We start from the raw sequence: 25,453 nt of genomic DNA, 5'->3' as shown, positions 1-25,453 counted from the left end.
TTGAGACACAAGCAACTTGACAGAAGGCCCGCAGCCATATTATAAAGGGAAAGAGGAAGAACGGTATCTATTAGGTATTTGTATACTTTTTACCGCAAACAGAGCAAAAATACTCCAACGAAAAGCGTGTTTTTTTTTTAAAAAAGATACACGATTTAACCCCTTCTTTCAGGTGACCTTAACAGTTGCTTTCGTGTTGAGATGACCCAACAAACACCGGAAACACCCTTCCAAGCCTAAGTTGTATAACAGTACGTGGGAATGGGTCTCAATTATTCCGGAAGAATACAACTGACGCGAATTCAAATGTCACAGACGGTCAGTTCCACTTGTGCGTTCCCAAGGAGAACAGCACGAGAAAACAGCAAATGCTCCGTGAAGCTTTTGCACGGTACCATGCAAGCACTGCCGTACTTTAAGCACCTACCAGAGCTTACCAAACGAAAATATGCAATGAAAGCTTGCTCTGGCGAAAATTAAGTGATGAAAGCTTTTGAATCTCTTAGCTTTTTCTCGCAGTTCAGTAGCCTGATGACATCAGTATGGTTCACTGTCAACAATACTCCAGTTTAATGTCTAAGTACCGCACAGAAGCCCCCTGTATGTGAAATACCGGCAAATAAGTCTCGAGTCACAGGCCATTTGCCATGCCAGTTACCCGCGCACTTGCTCCAGGTCACCGAATTGGCTCACATAAAATATTCACAATTTTGGCCCTTTCAGCGACGCTTTCATAATCATGTTTACAAAATGCAGCTATATCTTCGGCGTATGCCAGTAACTGTATTAAAGCTTGTTGTAGCTTGTACCCTTTTATGTTTCACTATACTATCTATATCCTTCTGGTCAAAATTACTCTGTATGTATTTAATATATAAGAGAAGACAGACTACAGCCTTGCTGCACAGACAGGCCGACATTGATCCATTTCTCAATAACTTTGTTGATGCTTACCGGCGTTTTCCAATATAAGTCATTATGACTGCATCCCGAATCACGCTGCCGAAGCGAACATAGTCCCACAAGGGTACTATTTCACAGCGTACTTCGTGAAAGGCTTTGTCAAAGATCGATCTGGATCATTGCTATGTAGTCATTTGGGTCATTGCAACATTCCAGTACACTTCGTGCCTTATGAATGTTTGTGTAGATCCAGCTCAGCATGTTAAGCCTTGTAAAAAAAAAAAGTGAAGGAAACACCCGGATGGAAATTCTTTTTTTTTTATTACACACTGGAACATTTCCTGCTCAAACATGGATGCAGGAAAACGACTTATTCGTTGCTTGGGGGAGACCATTGTTTTTTCTGCATGGCGCCGGATGGTCGTACATGTTCTTATTTAATCCTGGAATGGAGTGCTTTCTTTAGGGGCGAAACTTCTTAGGGCATGAGTCGTTCTCTCGTAATAGTATGTAGTAATGGTAACCGCTCCAAATTAGTTTTAAGAATTGCTCACTGACGTTGTGCGTATATGTCCAATTCAATAAAGAAAAAGAACAATTTACATGCTGCGGGGGAGTTAAGAGAACGGGGGAACATGTTCTGATTCAAAGCAGCGATATTTACCCAGGTATACTTGTGGGTACAGGCCTACATAAGACTTCGGGTTTGAGGAAGAAATATGGAAAACTGAACACGTCCACGATAACAGCAAGTAAGAGATGGTTAGATTATTGTTGGCAGAAAAGTAGAGATAAAAAACAGAAATAGTGGGAAAATGAGGTTATTATGTCTGAAGAAGCAGAGATATGGAACACAAATTTATATTTTTCTTTATTAGAATAAAATCGATTTAATCAAAATAGACAAGACATTAGGCCAACATAAAAAGAAACATTTATTTTCGTTTGTTTTACTTGCGAGCCTGGTGGTACATGTCACCGCCTCGTTATAAAGGGGACGCTTCATAAAGCATTCATCCTTGAACATGATGGCACTAGATGGCGTTGGCGTTTTTCGTATAGTTGACGATTAAAGAGTATAAATGACGATTTTATAATAAGAAATTCACAGCATATCCACGGAGTGAATGATGATGAGGAGAGCGAAGCGTTCGTCCGTCAGCTACACGGACGGACGGACGGACGGACGGACGGACGGACGGACGGACAGACAGACAGACAGACAGACAGACAGACAGACGGACAGACAGACAGACGGACGGATGGACGGACGGGTAGACTCCATAGATATGCTGTGAGTTTTTTGTACGTGTTTTACTCTTTGATGTCCAGAGCATCATATTTTTCCCAGTTGCAAACGAAGAAGAGGTGCCATTCAATCTAGGTATTTTACTGGGCCTGCACAATAAATGGCCATCAAGAATGGCAGTGTTCCACACTGATATCAACGCACGTCCGGTGCGACAGCACTTTTGTGAATCTATGTCTTCATTTCTGGAAACTGAAAGGTCTATTCGAATTCCCAATAGTGTGCCTTGGAATGTTTTTTTCTTCTGATTAATTCTCCCTCTCTCTCTCTCTCTCGGCGTAACATTGAGAGATCCGGAGACCACCGAACTAACCATGGAACAAGCCAGTGTGGCCGATGTTCTAGCCGGCTTTAAGCGACGGAAGTAGATCAGGACCGCCAACATAATGCGTAAGACAGACAAAGAGCAACACAATAATTAACAAGTAATGGAAAACTTAGCTGAGGGTGGCACCGAGTTAATTAATCTGCAGATACTTTATGGAACAGCCTCGCACAAAAGTAAATGGCAGACAGTTGGACAGGCCTTCACTCTGCGGTGAACGTAAACTTTAGCTTTTTAATAAAGATGGGTATCAAAGTGCCCGAATTTTTATTGTATTGTTAATGTCCTTGTTGCTTGAACTTTATTGAGGACTTTATTTTGTTACGTGTGTACTCGCTCGTTATTAAACAGAAGCCCTTTACCAACATTTTTAAGGCAATGTAAGTTCAGAGAATTGGCAACCTATATAAAACTAATCAACTACACATTTTTGCGCGAGCATTCACTTTATCAGCTTGTACGTGTAACTGTATCTTTATTCTTCTTCGTGTAATTTATTAATTTTTTGACAATGCGATGTTTACAGTAGTATTTCTGTTGCTAGATATTTATTTTATTTTATTTTATTTACAGAATACTGCGGTCGAAAGACCAAGCAGGGGGGCATAATAAAAAGTGATTCACAATGTAACCCAAATAAAAGAAAGTTCAAGCAATAAAAACATGTTAAGGCAGTAGAACACAGGATAGCATTAGATATGTCACACCAGTTACTGTCGTTTACATTATTGTTGTTGCTTGGTTATTAACTGCGCAATATAATTTTCCTCGTACATGTTTCTTTTCAGTGCAAGCGTTTTTTTTTCTCATATTTTTCCACACAAATATTCGCCTTGCCAAGCACATTTTATTCTGTAGAAAGAAACATGCATTTGTTGCAAGTTCCGCCCACAGCTTCTACATTTGAACATGGCACAGTGAGTACCCAACTTTGATAACTATCGATATGATTAATTAAACTAGAAGGTTCACACTTAGCACGCCTGTAAGAGAAGTCGGTTACTGGTAAGATGCGCTCAAGTTTGCACGTTGCATAGAGTGCGATCACATCAGGTGTATTTATTTGTTAACCTCTGTGCCATTCCCACTTCACCTGCTTCTTCATTCCTAATGCTTCATATGATTACAGTGATTGACAATTATTATGTACTTCCCGATCGCTGCTCGGCGCTAGTGCTGATTTGAGCTTCTGCGTTTTTATTCAGTGCAGTTGTAGAAATCAATGCTTTGTTATTAAAAAATGGCGGCAAGATTTAGTCTATATAATCTCGGCAACTGACAGGCAACAGCTATTGTGAACACTTGCGCATGTGGTCAATCGAAAGAAGGTTAGTCTCAGCATACCTCAATATAAACAAGACTCGCCGAAAGAGGCCGTATTGATGTGAACACTTTTTCGGTTTGTCATTAATGCGACAAGCTTTTTATAAGCAGACATACCTAATAACTTGGTGAAAGCTCAGGGACAAGTTATCCGTGCACCAATTGTCAGGTTATCTCGAACGAGATATTGCACCCGCCAGCAAAGCATCGCTCCAGCTGCAAGTCACTCACCTTCTTGTGTTGCAGGAGCTTTAGTTTCGCCACTCAGTATTTGGCTGCTGCGAAGTCCAGCAAGGGAAGAACTGTGGGAATCGCATCGTACCGACACTGCCACAATTACGAGAGCAAGTCACGTATGTATCCTTTCCTACTTGCGGTGTTCCAGGTTACTTCAGCACGCTATAGCTTTCTACAACACAGAGTGCCCGGCGCACTTTTCGCACTTCTGTGCCGAGAAGACAACTTCACGAGTCCGCTGCCAGTACCGCGTCTGAGAGCGCGCCGCTACGCGAAACCCAATTCATCGTTTCTTTCCTCCTCTACTCCCTTTCTCTCTCCCTCCATTACTGAATAACTTTCTCGTTTCTCTCTGCTTCCTTATTCTTCCCTAGGCTTCCCCAAAGGGTATCCCTAGCGGAACGCTTCATTTCCGGCCGCGCTTCCCGAGGTTCCCTACACGTCTGCTTCCCTTGCCTTTCCAGGTTTTGCATCCCTTACACGGCTGCTTCCGTGATCGAGGCGATTCAGCCTCACGCGTGTGAAGCGAGGAAAATATATTGCTGTAGTCGCAAATGCATGAAATCAAGCCATCGAGCAAAGGAATACAAATAACATTTAAAATTGGGAATTAAGTGTATGTAATATTGCCTCAGAGGCAACGAATGGGTGCCTCTTAGTAAACAGTTCTAATAATTGGAGGTTGTCGGGAAAAATTATACTTGAAGGTGCGCGTAACGTGAACGTGTTCACACAGCTCTTGAAAAACTATGGTTCTAGGATGTATTGCTGATCGGTGATGAGCCAATCGAATTGATACAGCAGTGTCTGTCAGGACCCTATATCGGCCAATAAATATGCACTTCATATGGTGTAAAAATATATATATTTGAAGTGTTCCTGTGCAGTGAGCGTCATTACCATAAGAGTTAGTGGTTAAGCATTATTAAACCCGAAATGATTATGCAGTAGAGCTACTACTCCAGTAAAGATTTTAAACAAAAGGGCTGGGAGGCGTGTGCTTCATAAATTGCGTGGCAGCCCCTCAACCTTCAAAGATGGACCATGCTGGGTGACGCCTACCAAATGGTTCTCGCTATAGAATTCTTCCTGTGAAAAGTCTAAGAATTTTTTTTTTCAAATCAAAACAGGAATTCTAGGTAGAGAGGTATACACATGCTGACGATGATAACAATGGTAGCACTTTTTTTATTCTTGTCGACTTCTTATCAATGCAGCGAATGCTACAGAGCCAAATCGCGCATATCCGAATAACAATTGTAGTCCTACAACTGTGTCCTTATTTTCAACGTGAAGTGTATAAAATACTGCCTTCATTTTTTGTATGTAACAAATGACGCAGCTCACACCAGTAAGATATTCGTATTTATTTCAATTTATTCGTTGTCACTTCATGTTTTTTTTTATTGCGTGAGAAGGCCGCGCCTTTCACGTGGACCTCAAACGCCAACTGGCGTCCATATGAAACGCTATAGTCGCGCACAGCTATCTCTTTCCACAGCGGTACAAAACGCATGACATACTAGAATATGGAGAGTTATAGTTTACCGTTAACGCGTGATAGCGGATGTTACGGGAGTAACGTTACCGTAGTGGTACTGTGTACTTCGCTTATTCGCTTAGAACAAAGAGACGCTAAGTGATCCAGAACAACTTATAGACGGCCGTATAACGGGGCGTCTTTACCTCCGACTACCAAAGCATGTTTATTTATTATTAAAACCAAACATTGAATAAAAACATGCCTCAGATGGAAAAAATCATCGCACAATTTTTTTAGTGCGATGCGAACGCATTTATTGCAAGAAGTATTGCTAGCCTCCACAGCTTGCACCAGATGTGTGACATAGAGTATAGTGGCACATGTGCAGAAGCTCTGCCCCTCTCGCTTTCCCTCGATCGCCAAGAAAAGTTGCCCGTGTATATAGCAAAAACGGGGCATGTGAGAAATGGTGTTTCCGCTCGACCAACCAGAAACCGGAGGAGGGGCGAATCACGCCGTGTGTGCCGATGTTTTCTCGCAGCAAAACATTTACTCTCTACTGTTTTACTCGCCCCGGGCTCACTGTTTCAGGCAGTAACGACGAACGTTCAACTCGCAACATGCATGGTATTCAGTTTAGACCGGTGGCGAGTTGTGAAACTTACCCAATATTTTCGCCGTACATACCCGTTTATGGTGGACAGAGACGACGACTTGACACGCCGACAACCCGAGACCTGCAGAGTTGCTTCACCCCTAATATAAAGTGGATCTGGATGGGACAGGTGACCGATGGTCCCTTATCAAATCTCGCCCCAGCCAGCGTGCCACAGTCACGCTATTGAGTCCTTCAAGGGCCGGGGCAGTGCAATTAGTAGGAGGGGGGGGTAAGGGGGTCACACTTTGCCAGCAAACGCTGCCGTTTAAAAGAAGACTATTACATACCTCATATGCAGGTCATTTATGAAGAAGATTTGGTGCCAGAATTTTGATAACATGTTGATATCAATCTCCAAAATCACTCAAATCTTGACGTCAATTGTAAAATAAATTTTCTGTTTCACGGTTATGATTTAGCATAAGTCGACACGCGGGATGATTCACAGAGACAGTGGCGTAAGGCAGCCTGGACTGTGTAGCGCACGAACATTTTTTATGAAAAAACAAAATAAAAAAATCGTGGGCCAAAGATATTCATGTGTGTGCCATGGGCAGCAGCCGAGAGCATCACAGGTCTCATTTGTGAGACCCCTGGTTCACGAAATGGGCCACCAAGAGATGACGAATGCAGCTGATAACGGCAGAGAGGCTGGTGAGAAATCGAATCGAGAAAATTTGAATACACAAAGTGTAATCATCTCCCGTAAGCCAGCGTAAATAGTAAATCATTGAGAGAGGCCTTCTGTACGTAGAATAAGCTGAGAATGGTGATAACGGAGACGACTTCGTTTGGTCTTTCTCGAACGTGGCGTCTGTGTAACTTATTCAAGCTTGGCGTGGCGTCACCATCAGCGACATCTCAAGACACGCGGTGCCAACGATGAGTGGAGCGACGTAGCTTTGCAATGCGTGCGCTTCACAACCCACAATGCAACAACACTGAAAATGTCTGCCTCAAATATTTTGGTGTACATATACGACTGAGCGTGTCATGAAGGATACGAAAGGAAGACCCGGCATGTCGCACTGCGAACGAGAACGCCTTTGGTAACTTCTCGAGAATTGGCGTTGGCTATAAGGTAGAGGCGGCAAGTGGGGGGGGGGGGGAGAACTTTTTGGGAACAATACTGAGTGTGCTAGCAGCCTTTAGCCAGACAGGAATAGAAAACTAGAGATGAATTCAAGGCGCTTGAGTAAACATGATAGGAAGTGTAACCTAATGTCAATATTGACATAGACAGACTGCTGCCCACTTTGAATTTTTTTTTTCAGTGGTATACGGTTTTTTTTTTCTGCATAAGCTTCTGAAACGGTACTATTACCCACGCCATACCAATCTCAAGGACCCCCCTTTTCATTCTCGCCGTATATATGTTTGCTTGCTCCGCCAGAGGTATGAGAGTACTCACACGCAAGATATTTTATTTGCAGTGGGTGGTCGGTTGTACACGCGCTCAAATGCAATCACGTATCACGAGTTTTCCGTTGCGTTTGACGTTTGCGACGCCGCTATATCTTCCGTGTCAGTAAATATAAGCCACAGATTTTCCGTCAGTGTTTGTGCAAGGAGTAACTTATATTTACCGAGGACAAAAAAGCAAAAATCAACGAGCGTATATAAACAACGGCGTGAAGCAACGTTCGGATAAACAAGGCAAGGCTGCCGATTCATTAACGGCGTTTTGCACAGGCAGGCCTCATATACGGCGCTTGGCGTCGACCTGGTGCACAAGTTCGCGAGTACGCAACATCGTTTCCGCGCTTTCCCAACCGGCTCTTCCAGAGCCGAAAAGTCGAAGGGCGCTTCGATAATGACCGCAGATAGATGTCAGCTACAACTTCGAATCCGAATTTGCCCAGGAACGGGCTCGGTAACCACTGGAGTTTGCATAAACAATCGTCCTGCCTACAATTTTTAGCCAAATGAAAGTTGCGTCGACGTACGTCACCTCCTGTATGTCCGCATGTCATTAACCGTACTTCCTGTCAACAGTAATTGCGGGCGTCGGTAAATATACTTCATCGGTAACGTTGTTCTGTGGCGCGTACGTTGCGCTTTATGTCGGCGCTTTCATTACCCGTGCGGGACAGAGGTATAAATTGGACTCCACGAATATTTTAGGTGTTATTGCGTTCTGCGTGTGTGTCTTCATTCACCTATACGTGCCTTAACTGCGGAGCTGTTTAGGCAAGTCGTAAAAAAACTTTGGCGTGCGCAGAAAACCACAGATGGGTATGTGCGGAGAAATTGGGCAAGTTACACTACCGATTACGAAATCTGCGAACGTTAAACGCAAACTGTACTCGGTGAAGCGGAGCACGTGAAACATGTGAGAGGAAGAGAAAGAGAGAAAGCTACTGAGAAAATAGAGAGATAAAGAAAAGCTAGTAAAAGAAAGTTATATAAAGAACTAGAAAAATTCATAGAAACAAAGGAAAAGAAATGAAGACATAAAAATACGTAGAAAGACAGCTGAAGAAAAAGCAAAGAGAACATGCACGAAAAAGAGAAAGGAAAGAAGGAAACACATAGAAACAAACAGAGAGGAAAGAACCACCAAAAAGGCAGGCACGAAAAAAAGTTAAGAGATAAATAAGTCGGAAAACAAGACCAGTAAAGAAAGAAATAAATAAAAAAGCAACAGAGAAAAAGAACGAAAGAGAGAGAGAAAGTGAGAGAGAGAGGGATAGCGAGAAATAGGCACGAAAAAGAGATAGAAATAACAGAGAGATAAACAAAGAAAGAAAAAGAGAGGGATGGAGAGAAAGAAGCCGAGAGAGGGGGGATGAAGGAGGAGGGAAGACATAAGGAGAAGGAAAGGCAAAGAAATAGAAAGAAGAAATTATAAGCCAACAGGTAGGGAAAAAAAAACAGACACAAGAAACAGGCTGAAAGAAAAAAAAAATCAGAGAGAAAAAGAAAAGCCACCCAGCTTCACTCTTCCTTCAGGTTTGCCACCACTAGTATGAAGCTGCCATGTTTTTGTTTTCTTTTTCTTTCATAGCGCTTCTTTGATCATTTATCCTCCTCTACGTTTCAGCTATAGTTCGCCAAGCCTGTGGATAAGATGTGTTAGCAAATCTAAAATGAGACTTTAATGCCTTTCTCATTTTGCAATGCCCAATTTCCTATTAACTTGGATTACGACTGCAATAGTGCTCCCTTCCGTATCTATATTAAAGTGCGCTACACAACTTCTGCCAACGGGAGCGATGGTTTTTATACATGTTTGAATTCTTTTAAAATGAATACACGCCGATAGTCGGAAGCCGTGTTTGCACATCCCGACAGGACAACTTATGACGCGACGGAGGTTAGTCGTAGCGCTGTTGGCACGGTGACAGCGCCGACAAGAGGACGCGCTCGTATAATCTACGCACTGAACAGCAAAGACTACATGATCCCCACAGCAACGTTTCACGCGATTGCAACAAAGTTCACAAAAATAAGAAGAATAGGAAGCTTTAATGAAAAGTAAAAATTTCGGACAGCTGCTCAAATTTCGTACTTATGTGGTTTGTGAAAACTAGCACAGCCGCTTATTAGATAGACCATGCAAATGGACAATGAAATTGAAAAAAGCAGTATGCCTATATTTCTTGAGTCATTCTGAGGATTGGTTTCTTCGCCGCCGCATTTATTTCGGCAAAAATATATGCGACCCATTCGCGGACAAACACATATCAGTCACGCTGGCATGTTCAGCGTTCTAAACTCGGCAATCACCCTTTGTAAACAAGGTCGTTCCAGGAGGCTGGCGCCAGGGCGGAAAGTGAAACGTTATGAGCGCCCTACAACGAGTATTAATTTCAGCGCATGCGGCTTTGAATGCGTAAATGAAATAGAAATAAAGAGAGCAGATGTCACCATTTTCTGGCGATGCCTCCGTTTTTCCCTTGATTCTCAACATAATACGAAAATATATATATATATATATTGAAGTGATTCTGGGAAATAATTAAACAGTGCGATTGAGCTTGTTGGCCTACTGCATTACTGTAACAAAGACAGCGTTGAGCATGAAAGCTGAACTCTTTATTTTGAAAAAGAGCGCTATGACTGTTCCGTCAAATGGTATCCTTGAGCGTGTTTTTCTTTCTTTTGTTTGCGTTCTGGTTTTATTATTTCAGAAAAAGAACGTGGAAAGTGTTTTGTGCTATCGCGCTTTATTGCATGCTTTTTTTTTATGGATGATGGTTTTCTGAACATGTCATTTCCTAATAAAACACAGAGAAGAGACGGATAAAAAAACCAAGCGGGCACCAGCTTCCAGCTGTTTCTTTATGGTAAAACCTGAAAAACAAATAAAACATTTCCAAGCATGCGTCCAAGCATGCGTCTTGGTGTGAAAGAATCATCACGTCAAACATCTCTTCGCGTGAGCTGCCCATTAAAGAAGCATAACTCATATCTATATAGCACAACTGATATGCCATTGATACAGGTGGTCTGCTTTTGCTAATAATCTTGATTTACGCGAAACGTGGCACATACAAGTTGGACTTAACGTGCGCCGGAGATGCGCCCATTATACCATTGCTGCTGGCATCGTTAGTCAGGCGGCAATGGTTGTGTGTAGTTTCTTTTAATCTCTCCAGACTTTTTTCCGGCATATATACGTGACGTAACATGGTGAACGCTACGCTGCCTAAGCGTTTGTTTGTTTGTTTGTTTGTGGTACGCACTACTAAAGCTCCTAAAATTACTTTGCTAAAGTCAGAAATTCCTGCTATTAGTGAATCCACGTCGTCTTATAAACTAAGCCTCGATTGCGTGCCAGTTATAACGCAATTTCCTTTTGTATGGGTATTGCTAGTATTTTCTGTTATGATTTGTCGTTTTTATTACTGTTCCTACGTTTTTCAGCTCCAATGCAGTTCTAAGGCAACTGTATCGCGTAACATTACTATTTTCAACATTTCTGGTCGGTGTTCAGGGTTTTTGTTTCAACCATGCCATTTCATCCCGACCAGGCATTATTTCTCCCAATTCTCGATTTCTAACGCAACGTGCTGCAAGAAACTATACTTGTCAAAATATACTGCTTTGATTGATGGTTCGTGCTTAATCGCTTAATCTAAATGTTTGGGACGTAACCTAAGAAAAAAAAAAGGTTGTTTTCTGACTTATTTCTGTTTTTTTCCGCCTCGGTTTGCATTCCGGTTACATTTGAATAAAACTATAATATACCAGCCCAGCATGTCATTCCGTATGCGGCTGTATCTGACCTGACCACGATGGTCAAAAAAAAGAAAAAGAAAACAATTCTCAAAGGGTAACGGAACTCGAAGAGCCCATGAAGCACTTCCGCTTGTCCCCACAGAGGTCATCCGCCTCCCCTTTTTTATCTGTTTTCAATATGAAACTTTCCATTAATCCATCCATCCATCCTTCCATGGATGTATGGATGAATGGAAACCAATTGGGGCAGCTTAACTCGTTACACGAGTTATGGGGCACCTTTAACCGCATTGCAACATTACTACAAATCTTTCCTGCTCCATGGCTTATGCAACGTTGGCCTCACGTATGCAGTGTCGGTTGCTTGGCTACTTAAGAGAGCGCGCCGTCACTATAGTTAAAAAGGAAAGAAAAAAAGAAAACAACAGGGCGGAGTTTTTTGCACGGGTCTAAGTTGAATCTGTTTCCCGAACATCATTTTATCCGGGAACGATGAACCCGAGTGTTTATTTGTCATTGTTTCTTGTTGCGAACACACAGGCCATTCATTTGGAAGCACGTCCGTAATTATTTGTGTTTCGGAGGTCGGCAAGTCGTTGCAAAATTGGCGTAGGCGAACGAACGCAGTCACTATTCATCTTTACACCTTGTTTACACTCTAACCTCTCGGAGTGTGTCGACGGAATCGTAGCACCTCTCAAGCTAAGCGAAACGTTAGCACCATATTGTGCACCTATTGAACCGGAAGAAGAAAAAAAGAACAACCATGGGGGCGTACTTGTTCTACAGATACTTCGTGCGTGTCGTTACACGTTCTGGTTCGGGTGATGAAAGTTCTGGCAGTTTTCGGCGCACACAGACAAGTGTTTACGTCGGTCTCGTTTCATGTTTGAGTTTCTTCAATAACCTGATACCCACACAGCCAACATCACAAAGAACGGGTACCCTGCGGGTGTCAGGCTATTAAAGAAGCTCAAACATGAAACGCGGGACCATTTTTAGAAACGGGTGCGCTGAGTGGTTCTAGATCTAAGGTAGTAGCAATCCCTTACGCACACTACTTTCGCACCTAATAAAGAAGGTAGCTAGAAGGTGTACGATATAAAGGTGGTGTTTTCGGCCAATCACAAAATAGGAGGAGTGTGTGCGCTTTTTTTTAACCAGAAATCTGACAAAGTGAGCAGTGTACATAAAGAATGCATCGTAAAACAGAAGCTCCCGTTTGTTGAATGTGCACACAATATGGTGTATTGTATACTACTGACGTGCGGTTGTGTGTATATAGGACGGAATAGCAGTTTTATTAACGCGAAAATAAGGCGGCACACGTCGAGTCTGAAAGGTCACCCAACACGCATTTAGCACTGCATTGCAATGAGTGCGCAAGTTTTCCCTGTTTTAACAACAGCATACCTTGCAATATAGGCATTGAAACAGAACTTCAAGAGAAATAATCGAAGCCTATTTTATAGACGAGCTGAAAGATAAGTGTGTTAGCCACCCTTCGGTTGTCTTACAAGCGAAATATATTTCGCTCCTGTCTGTCGTTCAAAGAGATTGTGATCGTAAGTGGTTATATGTGTGCAGTCTAAATGTTTTTGGTGACCAGATTGCACAGATCTGTGGGGTGTTATTATGTGAATGTTTAAAAAAAAAATAAACCAGTTGTTATGTTGCGCCCGCTTGTGTTCTCTTCTGTGTCCCCGTGTCCCTGCGCAAACATTTCAAAATGAATATGTTCTAACTAGGCCGAATCGCAGTTTTGACACATTCGATGTCCGCTTCTCTTGAGTCTGCGCTGTACTTAAAAAATTATGTGCGTGCAAACACGAATATTAATGCTGGCCAAAAGTGCAAGTTTACCTTATAGATGCGGGAGCCCAACTTATTGTTGGCGGTGATGCTTTCATGAAAACGAGATCGCTTGAATAAATATCAGGAACGCTCAAGTCCGCGGCTTCGGAATCTATGCGCCATGAAGTTATTGCCTTCGCGCTTTTCCCACGTTGCCTTACTATTTATTCGTCGTATTTTCCAGACACATTTCAGGAGTTTTCCATTCCGGAAAACTTTCTTTAAAAAAAGTTCTTATTTTTATTGTGTCAAGAAAACTTGTTCGTATTTTCATGTCCGAAGGCTTAAGCACAATGAAACAGAAAGCATCAAAACGCAAGAAATTCAAATCACTGCAATTCAGGGATTACAACAGCTACAAACTTGTTTACTTGTTTACATAACAATTTTGTTATGTTTTTTTTTTCGCCAACGGTGCCTCTAGAGGAATGGCCAAGAACGATATGAAATCGGAATGACGACAAAGAGAAAATCTCACTATGACAAACAAAGAGAAAATCAGAAAGTATCCCAAGAAACAATCAAGTACTGCAAGCTTAGACGGAAAATCACCCAGAAGCTATCCCAAGTTCTTTTTTTTTTAGCCATGCAGCTATAATCTCATTTTAGTGTGACCAATTGAAGAGGCTCCAATAGAAAAATAATTCTGACATAGAAAGTCATTTATGACTTGTCTGAGCTCTTCATTTGTTCTAATCCACTTTCCTTTTCCGACGACTTATGTCCTCAATCGGAGACCGGCCACGATTGAGATATAATTAGAATACGTTTTTTTTGACAAGTAAACAACGGAAATTTTTGCGTAAGCAAGAGCATGAAAAATTATGAGTTAGGCTTCACGCACTCGTAAGTTTACTCTGAGGAAGTCTTCTACGACTGATTCAGAACATGCGTATCATTTTTATTGCGATACTCTCGGCTGACTTTTGCCTTCACCGTCATGTACCGGATATTTATGTGTACCCATGTATGTAAAAAAAAGACACGAAAAATACTCAGTAGAACGAAATTTGGAAGCAACATTTTGAGGATTTGAACCAGAGACTCCTCACTCTGCCGCCTGCGGCGCTGGCCAACACAGCCAACCGTCATTTTTTTCTCTCTCTCTCTATCTTTATTGATGCAGCTGTGTCGTCCAATAACAGCCACGTGTCATGATTGTGCCGGTGGTGGTGACACTTTATTTGACCAAGGGATTCGGTTGCCTCAGTTCCTTCCCCACACGACCCACTGTGCCATGCGTTCACGTAGTTGCATGACGTGGGGGGCCCCGTCTCCCATTCCTCCCATGTCAAGCTATAGAAGCGAGGGTTTCAGCGTTACTTCTCGGGTGGCCAAACTGTTATTTCGGGCTCGCCTCGTTTCGCGAGTCGCTCCGCGCGGACCGATGGGCGAGCGCCGAAACGGAGACGATGCATTGTGACGTTGTATACGCAAGCCGCGGGTACGAATCGCGATTTCATCCATCGTGTAAACACAGCTTTGTGCGCGTAACAATGGAAAAAAAAGTGTGGAACCACACTTACAAGCTCCAGGTTAACATTCAAAGTTTGGGCGGGCGTGGCAAAAGATCGGAACAGTTTCTGGACATAAAATGCGAGCGTGTTACGTGGGCGTCGATTCGTGCGGCTTTGTGTTTTCATGTTTTTTTTTTTTTTGGTCGTGGCGAACCCGGATGATCGATCGCTGGAACAAATCAGGATATACGTCCCCACCTGATGAAAGGAAAAGACGCGTATAAAAAAAAAAGACTTGTGAATCGTTTTTGGTTGTGACGCACAGTTATTTTTCTCAAACTTTGGAAATCCCGAAAGAAATCCTCCTCATTCTCGTGGTGATCTATCCTCGTGTCCTGTCAGGCTTCTCTTTAACAATGTGCGAAAGAAAGTCACTGGACTCCGCATTTACACGGACGGTTAAGTTTCTTCTGCAAGCACAGCAGGGACAGTGGTCATTCCTGAAAAATCCGTCACCATAAAATTTAAGACATCGCATTTGACTTGATCGACGGCTGCTCTACATATACTGCGTACAAATACTCGGGTCGCGGCATTCAATGAAGGCATTCGGGCGCATTGGCGGACTGCGCTGCTCAGTTCGGGCCTGGACAAGCTACTTTGGGCAATCCAGCAGGCCAAAGAAGCTGCCGGGAGACACGGTCTCTCCATGAGCTCCTAGGTGAGAGCCCGGCCCAGAGGTCTGCCAGAAATAAATAATGTTTGCCTCTCTCTTTTTAAGAACCACCGCAGGCACGGTCAGTCTCCTACGACTCCAGATCAGCCCTCGAGTGCATCATGTCCCTGTATCGTCATGTACAATACGAAAAGCCTTTTCCATCCCCGCTCTGTAGACAAACAGCGCAACGAATTTTATCAATTGATTCCGGGTCATTGTGGCATCTACGGAATTGACCATGGCAGAAGAAGCCACCAGATCCGCTCATGATGCTCTCCATTGTGCAGCTATACCGTTAGCAAGAACGGACGCCGCCGCAAGGCTTGGCTTTCGCTTACACGTGAATTGACACTCGCACAGTGGAACTCGACGGAATTCACCAACGCACGTCTTCGCAAGCTAGACCCGCATCCACAGCTCCGTCTTCCGACAGGAATAACTAGAGCTGAGGAGACGCTACTGTGCCGTCTGTAGATAGGGGTGGCCTTCACGAATGCTTACTCGTTTCGCATGGGAATGGTCAGTAGCCCGTCATGTGTTAATTGCAGTTGCGAGAAGACAATCGCCCATATCCTGTGTGTGTGTGTCCTCGCTTCAGTGCACCACGCAAAGAACTCTCAAAAGTGTTCGATAAACTTGACGATCGCCTGTTGTCGGAGGAAAGGGTCTTCGGTCACTGGCCGAAACCGTCTTCTTCGGCACCGAAAGCTCTCAGAGCGTTGTTACATTTCCTACGGACATCTAGTCTCACAAAAAGACTTTAAGCAGTGTAGTCCAACGCCCTGTTTCTTTTTCTCTTTTTCATAATTTTTTAACATATCTCTTCTATCATCTTTTATTGCCCCTACCCCCTTCCCCAGCCAGTCTGAGAATTGGCTAACCTCCTTGTTCTTCGCTTATTTCTCCTTCTTTTTACTGGCGAAAACTTTTTTTTCATGCGGCGGACTTTCTGCCTTTTAATTGTATTTATTCAACAGAAAAAATGCACGAAATTTTTCGTGGTACAAAAAGTTCTTTTTTTCCCTGCGCATAAACAATGACTTCCACTGGTCATTGTGTTGAAAATACATTGTAATATAAATACTTTTCGATTGTGCCAAAACGGCATATTCGTGACAGCACCATGTGCTAATCGGGCTTGCAAAGGTTACGCTCTCCATTTATTACTCATCGTGTCTCTACGATTAATATGTTCCCCTTGTAACCATTATTGCGTTTCTTCCCTCTGTAACAATCTCTCCTCACGACAAAAATGTCATGAAACGATTGTCACACGACGGTAAAAAAAAATCAGATGTGTTGAAAAATGATTGCGGAGTTGAGAAGATTAATTACACAAGTCACAAATATACTTCCTATTAAATTAAAACTTAGAAACATTTTTTTAAAGAAGGAAGGCATTAAAGCCGTATAAGCTATTCTTTTTTCATTCGCGGGACCTTTTAATAAACGATGCTTCTACCGAGCCGAGCTGGCTGTTATTTGTTTCGATGATAAATTGACGCTTCAGTCAGCGTTAGAGCGGCAGCCGCGCGAAAGGCTTTCAGTGTCACAGGCTTGCTGTCATCAAACTTTGCTTTACCCGCCATTAGGGCAAAAATTTTCTTTTTCATTGATGGACGGATGAAGGCCATTACTCAAGATCCAAGTAAAGATGACAAAATAGTATTGGCTGACGTATGTATTGGTATGCATAAAATAACGTATAGTGATAAAGGAATGAAGCACTGTAGAACAACACAAAACCCCAACACGACGAGGCATTTTTAGCTGTCTTTTTACATTTATCCGGGTGTCAGGTTCAATTATCTTGTCTGCTTATCAGCCCTTTTGATCAATGATGTCCAAATGATGTATTCGCCAGTGTTTCCCACAACATACAGTGCAGATCTCTTTCTCGCGCTGAGCCTTTGACCTGTGTATATAACCAAATACAAAAAAAAAATCTTACGATGACACAAAAGCGTTCGTTAGGTGCTGGAAATGCTCTCCTATAGTAATTTGCCTAGCTTGCTAGTAAATATGATGAAGAGCTGTGATGGGTTTCGTAAAAAGCACAGGACTGAACACTTTATACGCTAGTGAAGCCATGGTGCTGCGTCATTATTTTATAAATGCATAACTTACTTCTGTCGCCACCATCACCCTTCATCACTTTTTTTTCCTTTCCCTCTTCCCCTGTGCAGAGTAGCAGACTGGGTAAACTAGCTGAGGCCTACCTCTCTGCCTTAAAATAAATCATCTCTCTATCTAGTTAAGACTGAAGACAAAAAAAAAAGGTTATACGTAAAACGACTCAGTCATAGACTGCATGAACGTACGTGACGGCATTGTCACGTTGTCGGTCGTTGACGAAGGTATGTTCGAGGCATTCAAGCTTACATCGCATCGTTATAACACTTCCGGCAGGTGGCTCACATGTTAGGAAGCCTTGTCTTACGCGCTCGATCACTTTCAGGGTAAGTATTGAGGAAGCGAGTGCCATGCGGGTCACAGGTAATCCGTACTTACGACGAACTCATCCTGATTGATATGTGGGGTTTAACGTCCCAAAACCACCACATGATTATGAGAGACGCCGTAGTGGAGTGCTCCGGAAATTTCGACCACCTGGGGTTCTTTAACGTGCACCCAAATCTGAGCACACGGGCCTACAACATTTCCGCCTCCATCGGAAATGCAGCCGCCGCAGCCGGGATTACGAACTCGTCCTTGGTGTTTGTCAGCGCAGTTTATCGTTAGTAGACTGAGTCTGTGTTTATGGTATTGGTGATGTTACTTCCTTCTACACTCTTAGTCGGGCCCCACGCCTGCTGCTAAATGTAGCCGGGAGACTGGACAGTTTTCGTCTAGTTTCATGGTTATAAATGGCACTTTACCTCGCAGTTGAGTCAAAGCGTAGTAATCTTGACTAACTTAGCCCGCAGTTACTGTGCAGGAGCATTATTTCTTGCTTCGAATATTTATCGATTAGCAAGTCAATCCCAACTTCTCCAAGAAATGCGTGTAGATAGATTTGGACTGCCTTTTGCGCTTTTACACTTTTATCATGCGTGTGGCGGGAGAGGGGAAGGGAGCCTGCGGTGTTTTCCTCAGTGAATTGGAGTTTCTGTTTTCCGTGTTAAGTCTCACTGAATTTCTTGGTCCATTATTCGTGTCACCTTTCTCCTGTCTCATTTTTTTTTCAAGCCCGTCATTTAATCACTGCATTTCGAATTCTCAATGAGGCTGAAGATTTGTTATTGTCCCTGCTGCATTGATTCAGTCATGTTGAACTGCCGAGCACATTACAGGTTTGATTCTCATGCACTGCGGTTCCCCTAAAGAGATCTGACAAAAAATAAAAAACACCGTCATAATGATCATTAGGTACCCGATAAGTGCATGATGGTCGAAATTATTATCTCGCTTACGATCATCCTTCTAACAGTCCATGCCATAACTTTAACTTCATCATCTTAAACATGAAATGAATTAAATAATGTCAAAAAAACACCAGTGTATCATGGTTTGTGTATGCCTTGAAGGGACGCTGAAGGCAAATATTATGTCAACGTTTATTGTTGAAATGGTGGTTAAAAAACCTCGTACTGTTACTTTTGTGCGGAGAAAGTGCTTATTTTTAAATAAAATCACTTTTTAGTGGTTTGCAGCGCTTTGCGCACTTCAAATCACCCGCTTGAAAGTGGTTTTTCTGACGTCACTGTTGCCGTGCCCAACTTTGCCCGCCTTCACTGCGTGCTCGCTGTCACTAGCAGCAGAAGAGCTAAAGTAGCGGGAGCCACAGCAGCACTAACAGCCGCTGAACAAGTTCTTACACAGCCTAACCAGGCGAAAACGGAACTTTTGAATTAGTCGCGTCACTCATCATAGTGATGCTCGGAGGTTCTTTTTTCTATTAATCAAACAAAAAATTACAAACAACATGTTGTCCAAGTGCTATTAAATTTCTGATTGAAATTTTTCAGAAATTTACTTTGATTATCTTTTGTTTTTTATTATTTAACCTCTTTGTGCCAAATTTTCGTTTTAAACGAATGCGTTAATTATTGTAGTTGTCCTTTTTCAGCGTTCTTGTGAAATTTCGATAAACACACCAATCCATACAGTGACAAACAAAAATTGGGCCGGAATTGAGAAATATTGTCATACCAGAGTGCTCTTAGCTATTCAAGTCAGCCGGTTTTTGCAAATGCATCGGGATTAACCACTGTGGTTAATCCTGATTTAGTCGTCTAGTGTCGATTTCCGGCCATCGATGCTGCATGTCAAGGGGGGTGCGAGACAGTAATGTAGGTTTATAATCTGCAGATTAAGGTACGCACACTTTAAAGAACGCCAGGTGGTCAAGCTTAACATGTAACCTCCGTAAACCCCATTTCAGCCCACCTCTCATTAAGGCGTGGCTCACATTCATGCATGGTATTAGCTTCGGGATTTTTTGAGGAATTCGAATTTGTTGCAATTTTTTCTACAAAATGCAAGGGTTGGCACGTCTTGTGAATTTTGATTATGACTCGCTAGCGCTGGCTCAGTGGCGTTTGAAAACACAAGTAACCAATGAAGGTATATAAATTACAAGAACCAGATAAACCAAGACAAGCTAAAGAAAAGCACGAGGAATCACTAATTCATATACTGCTTGAGGAACAAGTAAAGCGACAATTTTTTTATAATTAGTACAGCCGCAACATGTGGCTATTCATTTAATACGCTTGGAAGCGAGTTTTAAATTAGACTATGCGCCCCTTCTCAGGTGCCTTTGGTAACGTACAAAAATCATGGCTCGTTGAGTTTTTCAAGATCGACACGTGTGCCTCCGAGCAGTGTTTTGCGTTTGCTGGGCAGCTTCAGTTAACTCTGACAACACAGGTTATAGTTATTCGATCACCGCGGCTTCCTTTTGTGTCTCATGCCTCGAATGTCTCACCAAACGGTCTCCATATCTAATTAAAACGCACAGTTTTGCCGTTGTATGAAGGTAAGAACATTTATTGCCAATGTGTGAGCCTGGGGGCTCAGCCCCATGCGTGGCTCGTGGGTGCACCCACTGTGCTAAGACAGCCTTGAAGGGGACACCCGAGAGATTGGAACGGTTTTTAGGGGCGAAGCTCCTTATAGCGGCACCCGTTCGTCCCACGTCCCGTCGTAGTATGTAACCAGTCTTACGCTTTGACCTGCAAGGTGGTGCCCAATATAACATTTTGACCTCCAAGGTGGTGCCGGTGAGAGATTTCTTCTGTGCGTTGTTTAACAATAAAAAATAGTGCTCAATGTACATGCCAATGGCTGCTAATGGGGAATGAGAGACAGGAGCATTCGGCTTTTAGTCAACGCGCACGCTGCGATCCCCATTAGCAGCCATTGGCATGTACATTGAGCACTATCGGACAAGAAAGGGTTGCTACATTATACTCGCTGGGCGTAACCTCCTTGGTTTTAGAAAGGTTTAGCGAGCGTTGGGCCTCAGTGCCATGAATACAGTGAACTAGTATATACCATGAATGAATTCGAGGTGGTTAAAGGGGGGAAGCAGATACGAAGCGCAAGCCATAAGAAATTAAAAGCTGAATCCTCCTGTCTCTCATTTCACATTAGCAGCCACTGGCATGTACATTGAGCACTATCTGACAGGAAAAGGTTGCTACGTTATACTCGCTGGGCGTAAACTCCTTGGTTTTAGAAAGGTTTAGCGAGCATTGGACCGCAGTGCCATGAATACAGTGAACTAGTATATACCATGAACTCAAGGTGGTTGAAGGTGGGAAGTAGACCCGAAGCGCAAGCCGTAAGAAAGTGTGCGTGTGCCACCTTTCGTTTAGTCCTTGGAATGTCCAGTGAAGGGGGGTGCTTCTATATGGGGAATAATGATAAAAAGATGCGAGATGGTGGGACTTGGAGTGTTGAATAGATGGACGAACGGACACACAGACAGATGCATGGATGGACGCATGAACGGACGCAGGGGCAGATGCATGAACGAACGCAGGGACGGGCGCACGAACAGACACATGGACGGTCACACAGACGGACGCATGGACGGACGAATGCTTCGCCCCACTCTCCTTCATTCACTCCGTGGATATGCTGCGAATTTTTTTGCGTATTAGTGAAGTACGATTGCATAGCGCCGAAGACGCCACTTTTGCCACGATGCGACGCTTGTTAAGCAAGAAAACACGCGGGAAAGAAAATGCGGCTGGAGACGTCAACTTGAGATTTCCTAACCATACACCATTACGTCACAAATTTCTTCAACGCCACGGTGTTCGGTACGTTTCGAAATGCGTTCTCATCTTTGAGTGCCGTAGACCTAGCATACTAAGTTTTAAATTATTTCATTGAGCCAATGTCGCTAAAACACGAAAAATACATTTAAAAGTGTTTGACGTCATGCGCGGAGAAATCGCCGCGAAATTTAAAAATGAAACTTGACCATTGATTCCCTCCGCTAATAATGCCATTATGAGGGTGAAACTCCTGACATTATAGTTCTCAGAGTACACTTTACTATCAATCCAAACCAAGTCATTGTTCAAATTTAGTGTTCCGTTAACATAGCGAAGGAAAGCCCAAGAAGCGCAATGCGTCCACAGCGTGGTGATTTCGGAATTGTTAAAGGGTAACTTCCTAATAGGAGAAAAGTCGTCCGTGTATTTATTGTCCTTTTATATATCGCTTACAAGCGGTGTATTTAGGAAAATTCACTTTATTACCGAAAGCTCATCGCATAAAAAAAATCGCTGCAGATCCACGAAATGAGTGTTGATGATGGGACGAAGCAGTGTGCATCAGATCATGAATTGTGGCATTCTATTTTGTTCTGGTTAACAACTTTTTATGTGTTCTTGTTTTGTTCTGTCATGTGCTTTCATTGATTGGTGGATTAATGTCGATGTTTTGCGTTGTTGTGGCGTTTTATTTTTTTATTTTTCTCAACCATATGCGCACTATGTACGTTCTGAAGGCGGTGTTGCGCACAAGTATTTTGCACCCAGTTTTGACTCGGGACCACGACAAGGTGAGGCTCGTCGTGGTCCACAGAACCGCCGAGGTTCTGTGAAAGAGAGCCTTGCTACCAGGTTTCCACTCAAACTGTAGATGTTTTTTCCCCTTGTCTAATGTAAATACTATGCATATTAAGAGCGAAAGGTTCATGGCTAAAGTTTTAGGTGAACAGTAATGTCATAACTCCTGAAGAAACTGACCAATGCACTCAAGTTTTCAACCTAAAACCAGGGACACAAACGTGTGCCTGTCTGGAAAAAAAAAGAAAAACGACGATCTAAAACACTCAGTAAGTGTTTGACGTCACGAAATGAGCAAGCGCTATTTAATGGAACATTTACGCGTATAATTTGTTGAAAATACAGTAGGTGGCGCTCACATTTTGCCTCAGCTTATAAACAAATATAGCAACACGAAGCTGGCTTGCAAACCGACACTTTCTGTTCACATGCAATGTCGTTCGGAGGGGATGTAACTAGGATTTTTCATTTCCGTGGGTGAATAGGGCGAGGCGGGGCGTCCAAATGTTCTATGTCAATGTTACCTACTGTTTACATGCGTTCGTGCTTATATAGCCACAAGCTGTAAATGTTGCGGCAGAAATATACCCCCCCCCCCTCCTTCCTCCCCAAATGTAGATACGCCCCTCTCCCAGTGGGGGGGGGGGGAGTGTTCAAGCATCTGGCCAAGTGTTTACATTTTACTCAATCTTCAAACTTGCCACGTTGTTGAGTGTATTGTTTTAGCGTACACTGTTCTCTAAGATTACGCTCTTCTGCTACGCGCTATGTTGTCGCTCCGCATTCCACCTTTTGGTCGAGATTCAACTTGAATGTTCGCGCTGGCTCTATCGATTACAAGGAATTCCTCTCAAGCTCTCCGCAAACAAGAATCGCGTTTCAAAATCATTCGAATACTCGGGCGAAAGCAGCGCGTTTCAGCGGGGCCACGTTTGCCAGCACCGCTCATTCGAATAACACAAGTGGAAAGAATGAAAAGGCAACCAAGTTACGCTTTACGTCTGAAAAATCACCTTTCAGCGTCCCCCCTTCCTCCAAGCCTCCATTTAACTTTTTTTTCCCTCGTCGTCACGACAACGTATGTCGAGTATTCCGCAAAGCCATTGTTCGCACAGTGAATCGAGATACATCTACAAGAAGTAGCGCATGGAATGCTACAGGTCGCCCGAGTGGGAAATCATCGGAACTGGGAATGAAACGTGTCTTGTTTCTTTGCGGTATTTGTTATCCGATCTTACACAGTTTTAATTCGAACCAGTTCGCGCTTGTGCGTTATTACCATCTGCGTTCTCCCACTTACAGCGACGAAAATTAGGCCAATAAGCTCCCACCTCACTGTCAGTATATACTTCGTCAACAAGCGTAACATTAGTGACGGATGTTGTGGCACAGTTCGTGAATTCGGATTCCTGCAGCTATATAGCAGACGTCCGCATTTCGACCACATCGGCACGCGCGCTTCTCTTCAGAGACGAGAGTGGGAATATCGCATTTCTGAACCACGGTCGTCCCCGCGCTTCTTTTAACACGCTCTCGAACTTGGCGAAATGAGAAAGAACTTCTTGCTTCACATCAAAGGGAGAGTAGCAGCGGTGGCTTTCCTCTTTGAAGCGCAGCATGTATTATTCGACGAGCGGTGCTTATAGATATCGGGGCACAAGTCACTTCCTGCGCCTATATATGCTGCTTACGCTTTCTCCCTGACGCCGCTTTCTTTACTTTACTCCCTGCTGCACCACATGTGGCCGCATCTGCTGACTCTCGAAGCGCGAATCGTATTAACGCAGCCTCACTTTCTGCCGCCAACTGAAGACTACAAAGAGAGATGCCGCAACTTCAAACAAAACCTTCGATTCGTAGAGGCGCTACGCATGTTGTTTGCAATGCGTATTCATGCTATAGTTTACTTCTAATGTAATATATGCTCCATTCAATCTTACGTGTTATTATTATTATTATTATTATTATTATTATTATTATTATTATTATTATTATTATTATTATTATTATTATTATTATTATTATTATTATTATTATTATTATTATTATTATATGCATACACAAATACGCAACAACAGAGAGGAATGGGTGGGGCGGGGGGGGGGGTATGCTAGCAGCTGCCGCTTAGAAAGGCGCAAGGCCTGTCGAATCTTTCGAGACGAGGGAAGACATATACAGGGAAGGAACATAAGAGGAGACGAATGAGGTGGAAAACAAAACGTAAGTAATTGACTGACAGTCCGAAAGAAGCAAGTTGGAACCACGGTTGGCATACAGAAGAACGTCAATAAGCGGGAGGTCGATTTTGGTGCCAGTGTCCAGAGAAGTTGGGGGGTGCTCGATGTGCCCGGTCACGTTGGCCAGCGCGCTTTCTCGGAAACGGGTGACCAAGCGTTATTCGTAACGGCGTCATTTAACCAATTTATAACAAATCCAGCCGGCACTGTGCTATATAATGGACGACGTCATTAGTTATTAAAGTGACAGCGTTAAAGTGCTCGTTTGGCAGCAATTCCACCTTTGGTGTGGGTGTCGTTGGTTGGGAGCGAAAAATTATCCCCGTTTTCGTGACCGAAATATGAAAAAAGATCGATGCAAACAAATAAATGAAAAATTTACCCGGAAGAAAAGGCGATAAGCGTGTCAGTTTGCCGTCAGTTTCGATCAGTGAAGTAGTATTTCAGTATTTATGTGGCACTTGCAAAATATGATAACCGCGTAAATCTGTATTTTCTTGCTCTTGCCCTTTTGTGGTTTTTTTTTCTTTCTGTTTGTATTTGGTTCGCTTATACATCACCCATGCGTATGCTTAATTCTCCCAATAAAGTTTAATTGAGAGTCAGCGCCTGTCTTTGTCCTCGTTCCGTGCGCGCTGCATCAACAAATTGCAAGCTGTACCCTGTGTTGACCCGCAATGGTCCTGAAGACTTCGTTGAGTGTCAGCGCCTCTACTGTTTTCTTTCCTACATGCATT

General features: G+C 43.1%; 1 protein-coding gene across 1 annotated transcript in view; it reads right to left on the bottom strand.

The window, feature by feature from the left end:
- The window catches only part of LOC142815854 (oxytocin receptor-like), a 60,829-nt gene extending 56,506 nt beyond the window's left edge, over positions 1 to 4,323 (bottom strand). Inside the window, exon 1 of the mRNA XM_075894159.1 lies at positions 4,092 to 4,323. The gene's annotated coding sequence lies outside the window, so the exon portion shown is untranslated. The remainder of the gene's footprint in view (positions 1 to 4,091) is intronic.
- Between the last annotated feature and the right edge of the window lie 21,130 nt (positions 4,324 to 25,453).

This window comes from Rhipicephalus microplus, chromosome 1 (assembly GCF_043290135.1).
Source record: "Rhipicephalus microplus isolate Deutch F79 chromosome 1, USDA_Rmic, whole genome shotgun sequence".
In the NCBI taxonomy this organism is placed as follows: domain Eukaryota; kingdom Metazoa; phylum Arthropoda; class Arachnida; order Ixodida; family Ixodidae; genus Rhipicephalus; species Rhipicephalus microplus.
The sequence above is the reverse complement of the archived record's forward strand: the minus strand, read 5'-3'. Positions and strand labels throughout refer to the sequence as shown.